Here is a 19,375-nt window from a genome sequence, read left to right as displayed (position 1 = left end):
TATTAGAATGTCGTCCAAGTAAGGTACTACTGCAATGCCCCTCGGTCTTAGAACCGCTAGAAGGGACCCTAGTACCTTTGTGAAAATCCTTGGAGCAGTGGCTAACCCGAATGGGAGGGCCACAAACTGGTAATGCTTGTCCAGAAAGGCGAACCTTAGGAACTGATGATGTTCTTTGTGGATAGGAATATGTAGGTACGCATCCTTTAGATCCACGGTAGTCATAAATTGACTTTCCTGGATAGTGGGTAGAATCGTTCGAATGGTTTCCATCTTGAACGATGGTACCCTGAGAAATTTGTTTAGGATCTTCAAATCCAAAATTGGTCTGAAAGTTCCCTCTTTTTTGGGAACTACGAACAGATTGGAATAAAATCCCATTCCTTGTTCCTTTATTGGAACTGGGTGTATCACTCCCATCTTTAACAGGTCTTCTACACAATGTAAGAACGCCTGTTTCTTTATTTGATTTGAGGATAAGTGAGACATGTGGAACCTTCCCCTTGGGGGTAGTTCCCTGAATTCCAGGAGATAACCCTGAGAAACTATTTCTAGCGCCCAGGGATCCTGAACATCTCTTGCCCAAGCCTGAGCAAAGAGAGAGAGTCTGCCCCCCACTAGATCCGGTCCCGGATCGGGGGCTACTCCTTCATGCTGTTTTGTTAGCAGCGGCAGGCTTCTTGGCCTGCTTACCCTTGTTCCAGCCTTGCATCGGTTTCCAGGCTGGTTTGGGTTGTGAGGCATTACCCTCTTGCTTAGAGGATGCAGAATTAGAGGCCGGTCCGTTCCTGAAATTGCGAAAGGAACGAAAATTAGACTTATTCTTGGCCTTGAAAGGCCTATCTTGTGGAAGGGCGTGGCCCTTTCCCCCAGTGATGTCTGAAATAATCTCTTTCAATTCTGGTCCAAATAGAGTTTTACCTTTGAAAGGGATGTTAAGCAATTTTGTCTTGGATGACACATCCGCTGACCAAGACTTTAGCCAAAGCGCTCTGCGCGCCACGATAGCAAACCCTGAATTTTTCGCCGCTAATCTAGCTAATTGCAAAGCAGCATCTAAAATAAAAGAGTTAGCCAACTTAAGTGCGTGAACTCTGTCCATAACCTCCTCATATGGAGTCTCTCTACTAAGCGAGTTTTCTAGTTCCTCGAACCAGAACCACGCTGCTGTAGTGACAGGAACAATGCACGAAATGGGTTGTAGAAGGTAACCTTGCTGTACAAAAATCTTTTTAAGCAAACCCTCCAATTTTTTATCCATAGGATCTTTGAAAGCACAACTATCCTCGATAGGAATAGTAGTGCGTTTGTTTAGAGTAGAAACTGCCCCCTCGACCTTAGGGACTGTCTGCCATAAGTCCTTTCTGGGGTCGACCATAGGAAATACTTTCTTAAATATAGGGGGGGGGGAACAAAAGGTATGCCGGGCTTTTCCCACTCCTTATTCACTATGTCCGCCACCCGCTTGGGTATAGGAAAAGCGTCGGGGTGCACCGGAACCTCTAGGAACTTGTCCATCTTGCATAATTTCTCTGGAATGACCAAGTTGTCACAATCATCCAGAGTAGATAACCCCTCCTTAAGCAGTGCGCGGAGATGTTCTAGTTTAAATTTAAATGTCACAACATCAGGTTCAGCTTGTTGAGAAATTTTTCCTGAATCTGAAATTTCCCCATCTGACAAAACCTCCCTCATGGCCCCTTCAGATTGGTGTGAGGGTATGACAGAACAATTATCATCAGCGCCCTCCTGCTCTTCAGTGTTTAAAACAGAGCAATCGCGCTTTCTCTGATAAGTAGGCATTTTGGATAAAATATTTGCTATGGAGTTATCCATTACAGCCGTTAATTGTTGCATGGTAATAAGCATTGGCGCGCTAGATGTACTAGGGGCCTCCTGTGTGGGCAAAACTGGTGTAGACACAGTAGGAGATGATGTAGTATCATGTTTACTCCCCTCATCTGAGGAATCATCTTGGGCAATTTCATTATCTGTGGCAGTACTGTCCTTACTTTGTTTGGATGCTATGGCACAATTATCACACAAATTTAAATGGGGAGACACATTGGCTTTCATACATATAGAACATAGCTTATCCGAAGGCACAGGCTTAAACTTGTCAATAAAGCACAAAAAACGTTTTAAAACAAAACCGTTACTGTCTCTTTAAATTTTAAACAGAAAACACTTTATTACTGAATATGTGAAAAAGTATGAAGGAATTGTTCAAAAATTACCAAAATTTCACCACAGTGTCTTAAAGCATTAAGAGTATTGCACACCAAATTTCAGAGCTTAAAATAACGGAACCGGAGCAGTTTACAAATTTAACCCCTATACAGTCCCAGCTATAGCCTTTGCTGAGACCTAACCAAGCCCAGAGGGGAATACGATACCAATTGACGCCTTCTAGAAACTTTTCCAGCAACTTTCAGATCCTCACACATGCATCTGTATGCCCTGCTCTCAAAAAACAACTGCGCAGTAATGGCGCGAAAATGAGGCTCAGCCTACAACTAGGAAGGCCCCCTGACTGGAAAAGGTGTCTAACATAGTGCCTGCCATTTAATAAACGTTCCCCAAGTTTATAAATGTGAATTGTCAGCATAAATATGAATAAAATGCCCAAATAAAGCAATCGATTTAGCCCATAAAAATGTCTACCAGTTTTATAGCCCATATTAAGCCCTTTATTCTGTTTGCTTGACTAAGAAAATGGCTTACCGGTCACCATGAGGGGAAATGACAGCCTTCCAGCATTACATGGTCTTGTTAGAAATATGGCTAGTCATACCTTAAGCAGAAAAGTCTGCTAACTGTTTCCCCCAACTGAAGTTACTTCATCTCAACAGTCCTATGTGGAAACAGCAATCGATTTTAGTTACTGTCTGCTAAAATCATCTTCCTCTCACAAACAGAAATCTTCATCCTTTTCTGTTTCAGAGTAAATAGTACATACCAGCACTATTTTAAAATAACAAACACTTGATAGAAGAATAAAACTACATTTAAACACCAAAAAACTCTTAACCATCTCCGTGGAGATGTTGCCTGTGCAACGGCAAAGAGAATGACTGGGGTGGGCGGAGCCTAGGAGGGACTATATGGCCAGCTTTGCTGGGCCTCTTTGCCATTTCCTGTTGGGGAAGAGATATCCCACAAGTAAGGATGACGCCGTGGACCGGACACACCAATGTTGGAGAAACACCCCCTAATCTAATACTAAACTACCAATAGCCCTTAAATGGGCTTTTGTAGGGCATTGCCTTAAGTTAAACAGCTATTTTACCTAAACAAATTACCAATTACCCCATAACAGTAAAACCCCCCACCCACCAAACCCCTTAAAATAAAAAAACAACACTAAAAAACCTAAACTACCCATTGCCCCTAAAGGGGCATTTGTATGGGCATTGCCTATAAAAGAGTATTCAGCTCTTTTACTGCTCTTAAAAGGGCAATACACTATTTTCCAGTCCAAAAACCCTAATCTAAAAAAAAGCCACCCCAAAAAATAACAAAAAAAGCCTAAGACTAAGCCCCAAATAAGTACTCACTGTTCATGGATTCCGGCGGAGAAGGTCTTCTTCCAGGCGGCTCCATCATCTTCTATCTTCATCAGGAATGAAGGGGGCGCGGAGCGGAGGTGCGGAGCTGTCTTCCCCGATGCGTGAATCCTCAGCGGTGGACCTCAACGGCGGCGGTCCTCGGTGGCTGCAGAAGCGGAGTTCATCAGCAGCGTGAAGGCTCCTCTTCATCCGATGTCCATCAGTAGTAGTAATACCAAATTTTTAAACCCCTACCATTCTTCAAGTATATCTTTAGAGTTTACTTTTCTTCTTCTGATGTGATGATCCCTATGACCGCCGGTAAGTCACTGACTGGCTGCTCACTGCTGTCCCACGTGGCCTCCCTCCAACTCGGCACCTTCCTGGACTTTTGTTGTTGCGTGAGACTGTCTGTGAGTGTGCTCACGTGACGTTCCCTCCCCCACCCCAGTGTGTATTGCGGCATGATGTCATCATGTTTTGATCATGTGATTGGAGCCGGAGAAGCCGTGAGCCGCCCACATCCTGAGCATTGAGCAAGTGAGCAGCTGCTTGACTCGACTTGAGTGACGAGTCAATGTCTGCCTGTATGATTGTCACTGTTACAGAGTTTACTCTGCTCAAAGCAGGGCGGCCCCTCCCCTAATGATTGCATCATTTACATGACATATTGACATTCATGCACAAAAAATCATAATGATTGTTTGTGAATGAATGTCAACCCCATGACAATGTAAAAGATGCCTGCCTGCCTGATGAGCCTGTCAGTCTGCCTCTGCTGTGTTTGCTCAACTCACACAGTCAGTCAGCCGCTGTCGGGAGACCCTCAGTCACGAGTCACGACTCACAAGTTCACTTCACAACAACAGTGACTGTGTTCTGCTACTAGGTGCTCGCTCTTCTACACAGTCACTCACGCTGCAGCTGCCGGCCTGACTGCCCGGCCCACCGGGATTTTTCCCGGGTTTCCCGGCGGCCCAATCCGGCCCTGTGCTGAGGATCCGTGCATAGGGGAAGCCAGCTCTGCACCTCTGCTCCGTGCCGCCTTCGCTACGGATGAAGATAGAAGATGATGGAGCCACCTGGAAGAAGACCTCAGCCGGACTTCAGGAACGGTGAGAATTTGGGGCTTAGTTTTATGATTTTTTTATTTTTAAGATTAGGGATTTAATGAGCTGTAAAATAGCTGATTGCCCTATTAAGGGCAGTAAAAGAGCGGAATGCCCTTTTTAAGGGCAATGCCCATACAAATGCCCCTTTAGGGGCAATGGGTAGTTTAGGTTTTCTTAGTCTTAGTTTTTATTTTGGGGGTTTGGTCTTTGGGGGGGTTTTACTGTTAGGGGGGACTTAGTATTTTTTATATGTAAAATAGCTATTGGTAGTTTAGCTTAGATGGGGGGGTTTATTTTTGGGGGGGGGGGGCTTTTTTATTTTCATAGGGATTAGGTTTAATTTTTTTAATTTTTGATAATTTTGATAGATTTTTTTTGTAATTTAATGTTAGGTTTTATTATTTTAAGTGTAACTTATTATTGGGGTTAATTTAGGGGGTGTTAGGTTAGGGGGCTTAGTAATTAAATGAGTTATTTCCGTTGTGGGGGTTGGCGTTTTAGGCGTTAATAGGTTAATTAGGTTTATTGCGATGTGGGGGGTTGGCGGTTTAGGGGTAATATTTTATTATGTTATTTAGGGGTTAATTACTTTATTATTTTGCGATGTGGGGTTGGCGGTTTTAGTGTTTGTTGATACTTTGTGCAGGAGGTTATTTTTTTTTCCGTTGTTTTGTGTGGATGATTGCATTTTTTTTTTTTAACGCTTCGTTTGCCTACGCTGCATCCAGGTGGATTCCAAAAATGGCAGGGTGGTGAAAGATTCCACCCACCCTGCTTTGCTGCATCCAGGTGGATTCTTTTGGTTGCGTGCACAGCCAACATTCTTTTGCCTGCCTCACCCAGCCAACATTCCTTTGAGGATGCGTGCGCAACTGGCGACACCGACGGACGCATTACAAATGTGATTATAGTATAGATATGTGTATATATGTCTGTAAATACATAAATACACATATGCACACATCTATACATATATATATATATATATATATATATATACATACACACACATATTCATATACATATTTAGACATGTATATGTATGTATCTCTATGTTAAAGCCATTTGCCTATGTTCTATAACAGAGATTTAGAAGACTATTCTGAAACTACTGACACAGAGACCCCTTTTCTTTCATGTAATTAGCAAGAGTCCATGAGCTAGTGACGTATGGGATATACATTCCTACCAGGAGGGGCAAAGTTTCCCAAACCTTAAAATGCCTATAAATACACCCCTCACCACACCCACAATTCAGTTTTACAAACTTTGCCTCCGATGGAGGTGGTGAAGTAAGTTTGTGCTAGATTCTACGTTGATATGCGCTCCGCAGCAAGTTGGAGCCCGGTTTTCCTCTCAGCGTGCAGTGAATGTCAGAGGGATGTGAGGAGAGTATTGCCTATTTGAATGCAGTGATCTCCTTCTACGGGGTCTATTTCATAGGTTCTCTGTTATCGGTCGTAGAGATTCATCTCTTACCTCCCTTTTCAGATCGACGATATACTCTTATATATACCATTACCTCTGCTGATTCTCGTTTCAGTACTGGTTTGGCTTTCTACAAACATGTAGATGAGTGTCCTGGGGTAAGTAAATCTTATTTTCTGTGACACTCTAAGCTATGGTTGGGCACTTTGTTTATAAAGTTCTAAATATATGTATTCAAACATTTATTTGCCTTGACTCAGAATGTTCAACTTTCCTTATTTTCAGACAGTCAGTTTCATATTTGGGATAATGCATTTGAATTAATCATTTTTTTCTTACCTTCAAAAATTTGACTCTGTTTTTCCTGTGGGCTGTTAGGCTCGCGGGGGCTGAAAATGCTTCATTTTATTGCGTCATTCTTGGCGCTGACTTTTTTGCCGCAAAAATTCTTTTCCGTTTCCGGCGTCATACGTGTCGCCGGAAGTTGCGTCATTTTTTGACGTTATTTTGCGCCAAAAATGTCGGCGTTCCGGATGTGGCGTCATTTTTGGCGCCAAAAGCATTTAGGCGCCAAATAATGTGGGCGTCTTATTTGGCGCTAAAAAATAAGGGCGTCGCTTTTGTCTCCACATTATTTAAGTCTTATTTTTTCAGTGCTTCTGGTTGCTAGAAGCTTGTTCTTTGGCATTTTTTCCCATTCCTGAAACTGTCATTTAAGGAATTTGATCAATTTTGCTTTATATGTTGTTTTTTCTCTTACATATTGCAAGATGTCTCACGTTGCATCTGAGTCAGAAGATACTACTACAGGAAAATCGCTGTCTACTGCTGGAGCTACCAAGCTAAGTGTATCTGCTATAATTTTTGGTATCTGTTTCTCCAGCTGTTGTTTGTATTGCATGTCATGACAAACTTATTAATGCAGATAAAATTTCCTTTAGTACTGTTACATTACCTGTTGCTGTTCCGTCAACATCTAATTTTCAGAGTGTTCCTGATAAACATAAGAGATTTTATTTTTTAAATCCATTAAGAAGGCTATGTCTGTTATTTCTCCTTCTAGTTTACATAAAAGTCTTTTAAAACTTCTCTTTTTTCAGATGAATTTTTAAATGAACATCATCATTCTGATACTGATAATGGTTCTTCTGGTTCAGAGGTTTCTGTCTCAGAGGTTGATGCTGATAAATCTTTGTATTTGTTCAAGATGGAATTTATTCGTTCTTTATTTAAAGAATTATTAATTGCATTAGAAATAGAGGATTCTGGTCCTCTTGATTCTAAATCTAAACGTTTAAATAAGGTTTTTAAATCTCCTGTAGTTATTCCAGAAGTGTTTAATCTCCCTGATGCTATTTCTGAAGTAATTTCCAGGGAATGGAATAATTTGGGTAATTCTTTCACTCCTTCTAAACGTTTAAGCAATTATATCCTGTGCCATCTGACAGATTAGAGTTTTTTTGGGACAAAATCCCTAAGGTTATGGGGCTGTCTCTACTCCTGCTAAATGTGCTACTATTCCTACGGCAGATAGTAATTCATTTAGGGATCCTTTAGATAGGAAAAATTGAATCCTTTCTAAGAAAAGCTTACTTATGTTCAGGTAATCTTCTTAGACTTGCTATATTTTTAGCGGATGTTGCTGCAGCTTCAACTTTTTGGGTTAGAAGCTTTAGCGCAACAAGTAACAGATCATAATTTTATAGCATTATTATTATTCTATAACATGCTAATAATTTTATTGGTGATACCATCTTTTGATATCATTAGAGTTGATGTCAGGTATATGTCTCTAGCTATTTTAGCTAGAACAGCTTTATGGATTAAACTTGGAATACTGATATGTCTTCTAAGTCAACTTTGCTTTCCCTTTCTTTTCAGGGTAATAAATTATTATTTCAACTGTTTCTGGAAGGAAGGGAACTTTTTTACCAAAGGATAAAAAATCTAAGGTAAATTTAGGTCTAATGATCATTTCGTTCCTTTCCTCACAATAAGGAACAAAAGCCTGATCCTTCATTCTCAGGAGCGGTATCAGTTTGGAAACTATTTCCAGTTTGGAATATATCCAAGCCTTTTAGAAAACCTATAGCCAGCTCCTAAGTACCCATGAAGGTGCGGACCTTATTCCAGCTCAGCTGGTATGAGGCAGATTACGTTTTCTTCAAAGAAATTTTTATCAATTCCGTTCTCAATTTCTGGTTTCAGAACATTGTTTCAGAAAGGTACAGAATTGGCTTCAGTTAAGGCCTCCTGCTAAGAGATTTTTTTCTTTCCCGTGTCCGAGTTAACACAGCAAAGGCTCAGCATTTCTGAAATATGTTTCAGATTTAGAGTTGGCTGGAGTAATTATGCCAGTTCCAGTTCTGGAACAGGGGCTGGGGTTTTATTTTATCTCTTCATTGTACTAAAGAAGGTCAATTCCTTCAGACCAGTTTCGGATCTATCAATATTGAATCGTTATGTAACGATACCAACATTCAAGATGGTTACTGTAGGACTGTCCTGCCTTTTGTTTAGCAAGGGCATTATATGTCTACAATAGATTTACAGGATGTGTATCTACATATTCCGATTCATCCAGATCACTTTTTGTGTCTGAGATTCTCTTTTTAGACAAGCATTACCAGTTTTGTGGCTCTACCGTTTGGCCTAGCCTCAGTTCCAAGAATTTCTTTCAAAGGTTCTCGGTGCCCTTCTTTCTGTAATCAGAGAACAGGGTTTTTTGGTATTTCCTTATTGGACAATATCTGGGTACTTGCTCAGTCTTCTAATTTTCGAAGAATCTCATACGAATCGACTTGTGTTGTTTCTTCAAGTTCATGGTTGGAGGATCAATTTACCAATCAGTTCATTGATTCCTCAGACAAGTGTAACCTTTTTAGGTTTCTAGAATAGATTCAGTGTCTATGACTCTGTCCTTGTCAGACAAGAGAAGTTTAACATTGATATCAGCTTGTCAAAACCTTCAGTCACAATCATTCCCTTTGGTAGCCTTATGCATGGAAATTTTAGGTCTTAGGACTGCCGCATCAAATGCGATCTCCTTTGCTCGTTTTCACATGCGACCTCTTCAGCTCTGTATGCTGAACCAATGGTGCAGGGATTACTCAAAGATATCTCAATTAATATCTTTAAACCGATTATACGACACTCTCTGACATGGTGGGCAGATCACCATCGTTTAGTTCAGGGGGCTTCTTTGTTCTTCCGACCTGGACTATAATCTCAACAGATGCAAGTCTTACAGGTTGGGGAGCTGTGTGGGGGTATCTGACGGCACAAGGGGTTTGGGAATCTCAGGAGGTGAGATTTCCGATCTATATTTGGAACTCCGTGCAATTTCAGAGCTCTTCAGTCTTGGCCTCTTCTGAAGAGAGAGTTGTTCATTTGTTTTCAGATAACACAATGTCACAACTGTGGCATACATCAATCATCAAGGAGGGACTCACAGTCCTCTGGCTATGAAAGAAGTATCTCGAATTTTGGTTTGGGCGGAATCCAGCTCCTGTGTAATCTCTGCGGTTCATATCCCAGGTATGGACAATTGGAAAGCGGATTATCTCAGTCGCCAAACGTTGCACCTGGGCGAATGGTCTTCACCCAGAGGTATTTCCTCAGATTGTTCAAATGTGGGAACTCTCAGAAATAGATCTGATGGTTTCTCATCTAAACAAGAAACTTCCCTGGTATCTGTCCGGATCCAGGGATCCTCGGGCGGAGGCAGTGGATGCATTATCTCTTCCTTACAAGTGTCATCCTGCCTATATCTTTCCGCCTCTAGTTCTTCTTCCAAGGGTATTCTTAATATTCTAAAGGAATGCTCGTTTGTCCTGCTGGTAGCTCCAGCATGGCCTCACAGGTTTTGGTATGCGGATCTTGTCCGGATGGCCTCTTGCCAGCTGTGGACTCTTCCGTTAAGATCAGTCTTTCTGTCTCAAGGTTCTTTTTTCCATCAGGATCTCAAAACCTTAATTTTAAGGTGTGGAGTTTGAACGCTTGATTCTTGGTCAAAGAGGTTTCTCTGACTCTGTGATTGATACTATGTGACAGGCTCGTAAATCTGTATCTAGAGAGATATATTATAGAGTCTGGAAGACTTATATTTCTTCAGGATGGTTTAGATAAAGGTTTGTCCGCAAGTTTCTTGAAAGACAAATCTCTGCTCTTTCTGTTCTTTTTCATAGAAGGATTGCTAATCTTCCTGATATTCATTGTTTTGTACAAGCTTTGGTTTGTATAAAACCTGTCATTAAGTCAATTTCTCCTCTTTGGAGTTTGAATTTGGTTCTGGGGGCTCTTCAAGCTTCTCCTTTTGAACCCATGCATTCTTTGGTCGTTATATTACTTTCTTGGAAAGTTTTGTTTCTTTTGGCCATCTCTTCTGCCAGAAGAATCTCTGAATTATCTACTCTTTTTTGTGAGTCTCCTTTTCTGATTTTGCATCAGGATAAGGCGGTGCTGCGAACTTCTTTTGAATTTTTTACCTAAGGTTGTGAATTTTAACAACATTAGTAGAGAAATTGTGGTTCCTTCATTATGTCCTAATCCTATGAATTCTAAGGAGAAATCATTGCATTTTTTGGATGCTGTTAGAGCTTTGTATTATTATGTTGAAGCTACTAAGTCTTTCCGAAAGACTTCTAGTCTATTTGTCATCTTTTCCGGTTCTAGAAAAGACCAGAAAGCTTCTGCCATTTCTTTGGCATCTTGGTTGAAATCTTTATTTCATCATGCCTATGTTGAGTCGGGTAACACTCCGCCTCAAAGGATTACAGCTCATTCTACTAGGTCAGTTTCTACTTCCTGGGCGTTTAAGAATGAAGCTTCGGTTGATCAGATTTGCAAAACAGCAACTTGGTCCTCTTTGCATACTTTTACTAAATTCTACCATTTTGATGTGTTTTCTTCTTCTGAAGCAGTTTTTGGTAGAAACGTACTTCAGGCAGTGGTTTCAGTTTGAATCTTCTGCTTATGTTTTTTCATTAAAATTTTATTCTGGGTGTGGATTATTTTCAGCAGGAATTGGCTGTCTTTATTTTATCCCTCCCTCTCTAGTGACTCTTGTGTGGAAAGATCCACATCTTGGGTAGTCATTATCCCATACGTCACTAGCTCATGGACTCTTGCTAATTACATGAAAGAAAACATAATTTATGTAAGAACTTACCTGATAAATTCATTTCTTTCATATTAGCAAGAGTCCATGAGGCCCGCCCTTTTTTTGTGGTGGTTATGATTTTTTTGTATAAAGCACAATTATTCCAATTCCTTATTTTATATGCTTTCGCACTTTTTTCTTATCACCCCACTTCTTGGCTATTCGTTAAACTGAATTGTGGGTGTGGTGAGGGGTGTATTTATAGGCATTTTAAGGTTTGGGAAACTTTGCCCCTCCTGGTAGGAAAGTATATCCCATACGTCACTAGCTCATGGACTCTTGCTAATATGAAAGAAATGAATTTATCAGGTAAGTTCTTACATAAATTATGTTTTGAAATCGATCCCACTAATGAAAATATAGCTGATTATGTTCCCTCTCCTACTAACAAGAAAGACAGATCTCATTTATTCGGTAAAAATACCCAAACAAACACCAAACAAATTTCATCCACTTCTTCTAAAAGTACAACACATAGAAATCAAATGAACCATACACCCTCACACAGTTGAAATGCAGACACAATGTACAGACAACAAAACCAAACATATACATATAGAAATTCGTTCAACCATTCCTCTAATGATCGATATCATACAGAACCTAAAATGGAGAATGAATTCTCTACTCAAAATAGACATGACATTAGACCTCCCAGAAATTTCACTCCGTATTATAGACCACATATTAATTATGACTCCAATACAGATTGGGCTCATACTACAAGAAGAGAATACCCATACAGAGGAAACCATAACATTTCCCACTACAATAGAAACAATTCTAACTCATACCATCGAGATAACTATGATTATAGGTGGGAAAACCATGAACCGAACAGCGGATATAATAATCACTATGCACACAGACGCAATTATGGTCAGTCAAATCAATATACTAACAAAAATACATATTATAGCAATTTTAAGAAAAATCAAAACAACTCCAACTCAGATTGGAGAATACCAACAAGAAACAGATATCAACCTCTAGAGCAAGAAAATAGGTCCCCTGCACCCCACCCCACACAACAACAAAGTGTTTTTTTAGAGAATGCCCCTTTGGGGGAAGGAACATAAAAAAGCAACACATACCACAGCTATCCACAAAGAAACTTAAGAAGCAAAAGAGGATTAGAGGTAGGAGGAACAGAGGACATTTTAGATAAAACACCAAAGAGACAGAAATGAAACACACTGGAATTTTTAACATCAGCAAATATCCACTAAATCCCTTACAAGAATCAGTGTTAAAGAAAGGCTTATCGTTTGCACCTTCGTGCAAACTAAATAAATTTGAAACCCTTATAAATATAAACCAATACATACGCAAACTCACTTTAAAAAGATACTTCATTAAAAACCCTTTAGAGAACAAAACCCTCAAGGACAAAGAACAAAAATTTAAACATACAAACCTTAAAGCAACTTCAACATTTTATCCAACAAGTGAAAAAAGCGAAGATCTAAAGCTTTTTGAGAAAATGGTTAAACAGGACATTGATAAATTGGATCAAAATAAATACATCAACTGGAACATGACCCAAAAAGAATTACAAATAATAAAAGACCTGAAAAACAATAAAAATGTCACCATAAAGCCCGCAGACATGGGTGGAGGGATTGTCCTCATGGACACCTCCTTTTACCTAGAAGAATCTTACAGACTCCTTCACGACCAAACTACATATAAAAAACTTAAGTCTAACCCTATAAAATATCAAACAAAAAAACTAGGAGAACTCCTGAGTCAAGCATTAGAGTTAGGGCTACTAACAAAAAATGAATATGATTTCCTTAACATTAAAAATCCAATTTCTCCCACTTTTTACATACTCCCTAAAATCCATAAAAACTTAACCCAACCCCCCGGATGACCTATCATATCTGGTATAGGATCTCTGACAGCTAACCTATCTCAATATGTTGACCTTTTCTTGCAAACTTATGTTTTACAATTACCTTCATACCTAAAAGATTCCACCCAACTACTAAACATTCTGAAAAATCTATCTTGGGAAGATAATTTCCTGTTAGTCACATTATTATCGGTTATTTGTAGAGCGCCAACAGATTCCGCAGCGCTATAAACAAAGGGGGAGTACAACAAAACAATTATAGGGTAGAGGGCCCTGCCAAGAGTTGCACTGTTGTAGTCAGCTCTTAAGAAGGTGATCCACAAACAGCTGGACTATTAGGCTTACATGCTAAGAGGGTTCAGGGGATTGCAGTGGAGGAGAGGAACTGGTATTAGGAAAGGTTAGCGTAGGTTGTATGCGTCCCTGAACAGTAGAGTCTTTAGGGAGCACTTGAAGCTTTTAAAACTAGAAGAGAGTCTTGTGGAGCGAGGCAGATAGTTCCACAAGATGGGAGCCAGTCTGGAGAAGTCCTGTAAATGGGAGTGTGATGAGGTGACAAGAGAGGAGGAGAGTAGGAGGTCATGAGCAGAGCGAAGGGGATGGGAGGGAGAGTATCTGGAGACAAGGTCTGAGATGTAGGGGGGAGCAGTGCAGTTGAGGGCTTTGTATGTCAGAGTGAGAGTTTTGTGTTTGATCATAGAGGCAAGAGGAAGCCAGTGAAGGGATTGGCAGAGAGGCGCAGCAGATGAAGAGCGACGTGTAAGGAAGATGAGTCTGGCAGAGGCATTCATTATGGATTGTAAAGGAGCTAGGCGGCAGGTGGGGAGACCAGAGAGGACAGAGTTGCAGTAATCAAGGCGGGAAAGAATGAGAGAGTGGATTAAAATCTTAGTTGTGTCTCGTGTAAGGAAGTGTCTAATTTTAGAGATGTTTTTAAGGTGAAAGCGGCAGGCTTTAGCCAATGACTGAATGTGAGGAGTGAAGGAAAGATCTGAGTCGAATGTGACCCCGAGACATTGGACGTGCGGGGTAGGGGTAATGATGGAGTTGTCGACAGTTATAGAGATATTGGGGGTGGAGATTTTGGAAGAAGGGGGGAAAATGAGGAGCTCAGTTTTGGAGAGATTTAGCTTGAGGTAGTGAGAGGACATCCAGGAAGAGATGTGAGAAAGACAGTTAGTGACACGGGCTAGCAAGGAAGGAGATAGTTCTGGTGCAGAGAAGTAGATTTGGGTGTCATCGGCATACAAATGATATTGGAAACCGTGGGACTTAATTAGGGAACCTAGTGATGACATATAGATTGAGAAGAGAAGGGGACAGAGGACAGAGCCTTGCGGTACTCTGACAGAAAGTGGTGACGGGGCAGAGGAGGCCCCAGAGAAGGCTACACTGAAGGTACGGTTTGACAGATAGGAAGAGAGCCACGAAAGGGCTGTGTCACAGATGCCGAAGGATTGGAGGGTTTGGAGCAGAAGAGGGTGGTCGACAGTGTCAAAGGCTGCGGACAGATCAAGGAGGATAAGCAGAGAGAAGTGGCCTTTTGATTTAGCTGTAAGTAGGTCGTTGGTGACCTTAACAATAGCTGTCTCTGTGGAGTGATAGGGACGAAATCCAGATTGCAGCGGGTCAAGAAGGGAGTTTAACGTAAGGAAATGGGATTGGCGTGCATATACTAGTTTTTCGTGAAGCTTTGAAGCAAGAGGGAGGAGGGAAATTGGGCGGTAGTTGGATGGGGAGGTAAGATCAAGGGAAGGTTTTTTGAGGATAGGTGTGACCAGCGAATGTTTCATCGATGAGGGAAATGTACCAGTGCTGAGGGAGAGGTTGAAAATGTGTGTTAGTATAGGGGTAAGGGTAGCAGAGAGAGAGGGGAGCAGCTGTGAGGGGATAGGGTCAAGGGGACAGGTAGTGAGGTGAGAGCGTAGTATAAGTGCTGAAACTTCATCCTCAGTAACAGGGGAGAATGAACTAAGTTTCAGGTTATGAGTGTTGTGGTTGAGTGAGAGTATTTGAGGGGGGGAGAGTGGAATTGTGTTGAGAGATGATTTCATGTCTGATGGAGTCAATTTTGTTAATGAAGTGACTGGCAAAGTCTTGGGCTGACAGAGAAGTTGTATTAGGAAGTGGGGGAGGGCGGAGGAGAGTATTGAAAGTGGAGAACAGACGTTTTGGATTTGAAGAAAGATTAGAGATAAGAGTAGAGAAGTAGTGTTGCTTGTGGAGATTAAGGGCAGAGTAGTAGGAGTTCAAGATGAATTTGTAATGAAGAAAATCAGCTGAACTCCGTGATTTTCTCCAATGCCATTCAGCAGTATGGGAACATCTGCGTAGGTACCGTGTCAGAGGAGTATGCCAGGGCTGGGGATGAGTGTGTGATTTCCTAGCAGTGGTAAGAGAGGCGAGATTGTCAAGGACGGATATAAGGGTGGAATTATAGTGGCGGATAGATTGTTCAGGGCAGGAAAAGGTGGAGAAGGATGAGAGGAGCGGTTGAAGGGAATTAGCAAGTTGTTGCTGATCTAAAGACCTAATGCTTCTGTGAAGTTTGGTGTGAGGAGTAGAAGGTGGGAGAGTTGTAGGAAGGGATGATATGTTGCAGGTAAGGAGATGGTGGTCAGACAGAGAAAAAGGGGAGTTTGAGAAGTTTGAGAGAGTGCATTGATAGCTAAAGATCAGGTCAAGGGAGTGACCGTCTTTGTGAGTGGGAGAATCAGTCCATTGTGACAGACCAAAAGAGGAAGTGAGTTGCAGAAGTTGTTTAGCAGATGAGGCAGTGGGATTGTTAAGGGGGATGTTGAAGTCGCCAAGAATGAGGGCAGGGGTGTCTGAGGAAAGGAAGTAGGGTAGCCAGGCAGCCAAGTGATCTAGAAATTGAGTTGCGGAGCCAGGGGGTCGGTATATGACTGCAACACGTACAGAGAGAGGGGAGAATAAGTGAATCATGTGGGTTTCGAATGAGGGAAAAGTGAGGGAAGAGATAGGGTGTATTTGTTGAAAGGTGCAACGAGAGGAAAGTAAAATACCTACACCACCTCCTTGTCTATTACCAGATCTAGGAGTGTGGCTGAAGTGGAGACCCCCATGTGACAGAGCAGCAGTGGATGCTGTGTCTAGGGGAGAGAGCCAGGTTTCTGTTAGGGCCAGAAGGTTGAGGGAGCGGGAGATGAAGAGGTCATGTATAGAAGTGAGTTTGTTGCAAACAGAGCGAGAGTTCCAGAGTGCACAGGTGAAAGGGGTAGTGGCTTTAGATGCAAGAGGAATGGGAGAAAGGTGTGCAGAGTTTTGTTTACTGAGTATATGGGATGGTACACATGGATGTGCATGGCTTGTCGGTGGTTGGGGACCGGGATTAGGGGAGATGTCACCAGCAGTAAGTAGAAGCAAGAGGGAGAGTGACATGAGATGAGATACAGATTTGCAGTAGTGAGACTGCTTTTGAGATGAGCTGCAGGGGGTAGAGAGAGTGTTTAGGAATAGGTAAAGTTCATGAATAGAAAAGTAAGGTGAGTTTAAGAGAGATGGGCTAATGAACAGTGCAGGTGGAGAGGGAGAATGAGTAATTGAATAGTGTAGTTTGTTATAGAGACAAAGGGTAGCAAAATAGAATATGAATATATTGAGCGATGTTAACTCGCTCTATACTAACATAGACCACCAAAAGGGATTAAAAGCTATAAAATTCTTCTTAGACAGAGATCCAGACCTAAATAAGGAACAAAACAAATTTTTACTCGACTGTATTAACTTTATATTATATAATAACTCTTTTCTTTTTAATGAAGAAATTTTTCTAAAACAATGAGGGACAGCGATGGGCACAAGGTTCGCCCCCCAGTTACGCAAACTTATTTATGGGACTATTTGAGAACAACTACATTAATTCTAGTCCCTGGGGGGCGAACCTTGGGCTCTATTATCGCTATATAGATGACCTATTCATAGTCTGGAAAGGGGAACCAGAACTATTAGAACTATTCTTAGAAGATATAAATAATAACACACTAGGCCTCAGTTTCACCCACGAATACAGTACTAATACAATTCACTTCCTAGATTTGGAGATAGAAATAAAAGATAAGACCATTACAACAAAGACATTTTTTTAAAAAACAGATGCAAACAATTATATACATAATAACAGTTGCCATTTAACAAAATGGAAAACAAATATTCCCAAAAACCAATTTATCAGATTTAGGAAAAACTGTTCAGATGTTAACCAATATTCCACACAATCTGAAACACTAAAACAAAGATTCATAGAAAAGAAATATAATACCCAATTCTTGGAAAAAACTCAACTAGAAGTCAAAGAAATGAACAGAGACCAGATACTTAAACCCAAACCAAAACTAGACTCCAATCCAAAAACGGATGATCCCTTATTTATACCCTTTATAACTCAATTCAATTCACAACACCATGAAATTTAGAAAATTTTAAACAAACATTGGCACTACATAAAGCAGGATCAAATTCTAGGACACAGACTAAAAAACAGACCTGACATTATTTTCAAAAAAGCAAAAAACCTAAAAAACATACTATCACCCAGTGAATTTAAAAATAAAGAAATAAATAATTCCAGTACCATTGATCTTAAGAAAGAAAAAGTTGAAGGTTTCTTTCCTTGCATATCTTGCAAATCATGCAAACACAGTAGCAAGATCAAAACTTTAAAATCAAACAACAATAATCATTTTATCAACATTAAAGAAATCATCCGTTGATAGGCCAATCCTTTTTACAACCATCCAATAGGGACATACTTATCCCTTTTTAAACTGAATGCAAACACCTCCAGGGCATCTTGATAAAGGCCAAGGCCGAAACACGTAGATTTGCCCTCCCTAGTGTGGACCCAAAACTCACACTACAGACAGCAGTTTTGGGGACCACCAAAAAGTCAAGCTAATCAGAAGCTTCAAGTTGTCAATTAGCCGCAACAACTCGACAGCGCTCAGACCAAGCTAACGCAACGGACATACTTGGATAAACACAACAACCTGAAACGCCTAAAGACCTTAATAAGGTACAGAGTTTTCCAGCGTTGCCAAGTATCCAGGATCCCTTACAGCAGTAAACCGGAATACGGATTAAAACGATATCCGTACAAGACTCCACATCCGACTACAAGTCTTTTGGAGACTCCAGCAAACCCTTTAGAGAGTTACGAAAAGCTCCAACCACAAAGCAGGGTATACAGTCTCAAAGACCAACGGACACCAGTCCATCTAACCGGCATTCCAGCAAACCTCAAGGAGGTGTTTAGCCGCATCCTTTTAAAAAGACATTGTATCCAGCTAACCTCATAGAGGTGTTTATCTGCAACCTTTTAAAAGAGACATTGTAACGATTCATAAACCTCTTGATACACACTAACAGAAAAAAAGTCTTCATCACTACAACATAAAACACGCAAAAGTTGCCCTCCTTTTACTTTCCGTTTTTTTTCAACATAAAGGCTGAGCACTTTTAACCAATAACACGTATTGTTCACGGTACTTTGAAAAAGTTACCTTAAGCCAAAAAAAAGGGCCTGGTAACTCTGGACATCTCCCCTAAACGTGAGTACCTGGGTTAGTCCAACATAATTCTAACAGAAGAAGCTAAGATACCACTAAGTTCATCTTAGAGTTATAAATACGGATGATTATATTAAGACTTTCAAGACATAAGATACCGTATTGATACACGAGACCCTCTCAAATATCAATTTTCTCAATTATTCTTTGCACAAATATATATTTTTTACACATATTGTACGATAACACCCAGCAAATCCTGTACTTATAAATTAGTCCTGTATTTAAGAGAAATTGTTTTATTCATTGTATTGTACACTATCTATCATACGACAATATATATGGTATTAGAGCTCCGTACCAATGTTTTTTATGTATATTTTTAAATAAATGTATTTTAATTTAACATATAATAGTCGCATATTTTATTGACTAATTAGTTTGTCGTCTAATTATATAATTCTTTGATCTTATTGTGGTATTTACCACACACCAGCTCCCCTCACCCTGTTCACTTTCTATCAGAATTTGCTACCTTGTCAGAATCTGCTTCCTCTGACTGCACATGCTCGCACTCCACATATGTTAAAAAGTAATGTTTGGAATGCAATTATGTAAATCAGCAGAATGCACACTGAGAGATAGCAGATTCTAACAAGGAAGTAGAAAATGCGCTCATGCATTGTTTAAATTTATTGTTACGATACTGTTAAACAAATAAAAAATCCATATAATGAGTC

The sequence above is a fragment of the Bombina bombina genome, chromosome 6 (assembly GCF_027579735.1).
Source record: "Bombina bombina isolate aBomBom1 chromosome 6, aBomBom1.pri, whole genome shotgun sequence".
In the NCBI taxonomy this organism is placed as follows: Eukaryota; Metazoa; Chordata; class Amphibia; order Anura; family Bombinatoridae; genus Bombina; species Bombina bombina.
This window is presented reverse-complemented; position numbering follows the sequence as displayed.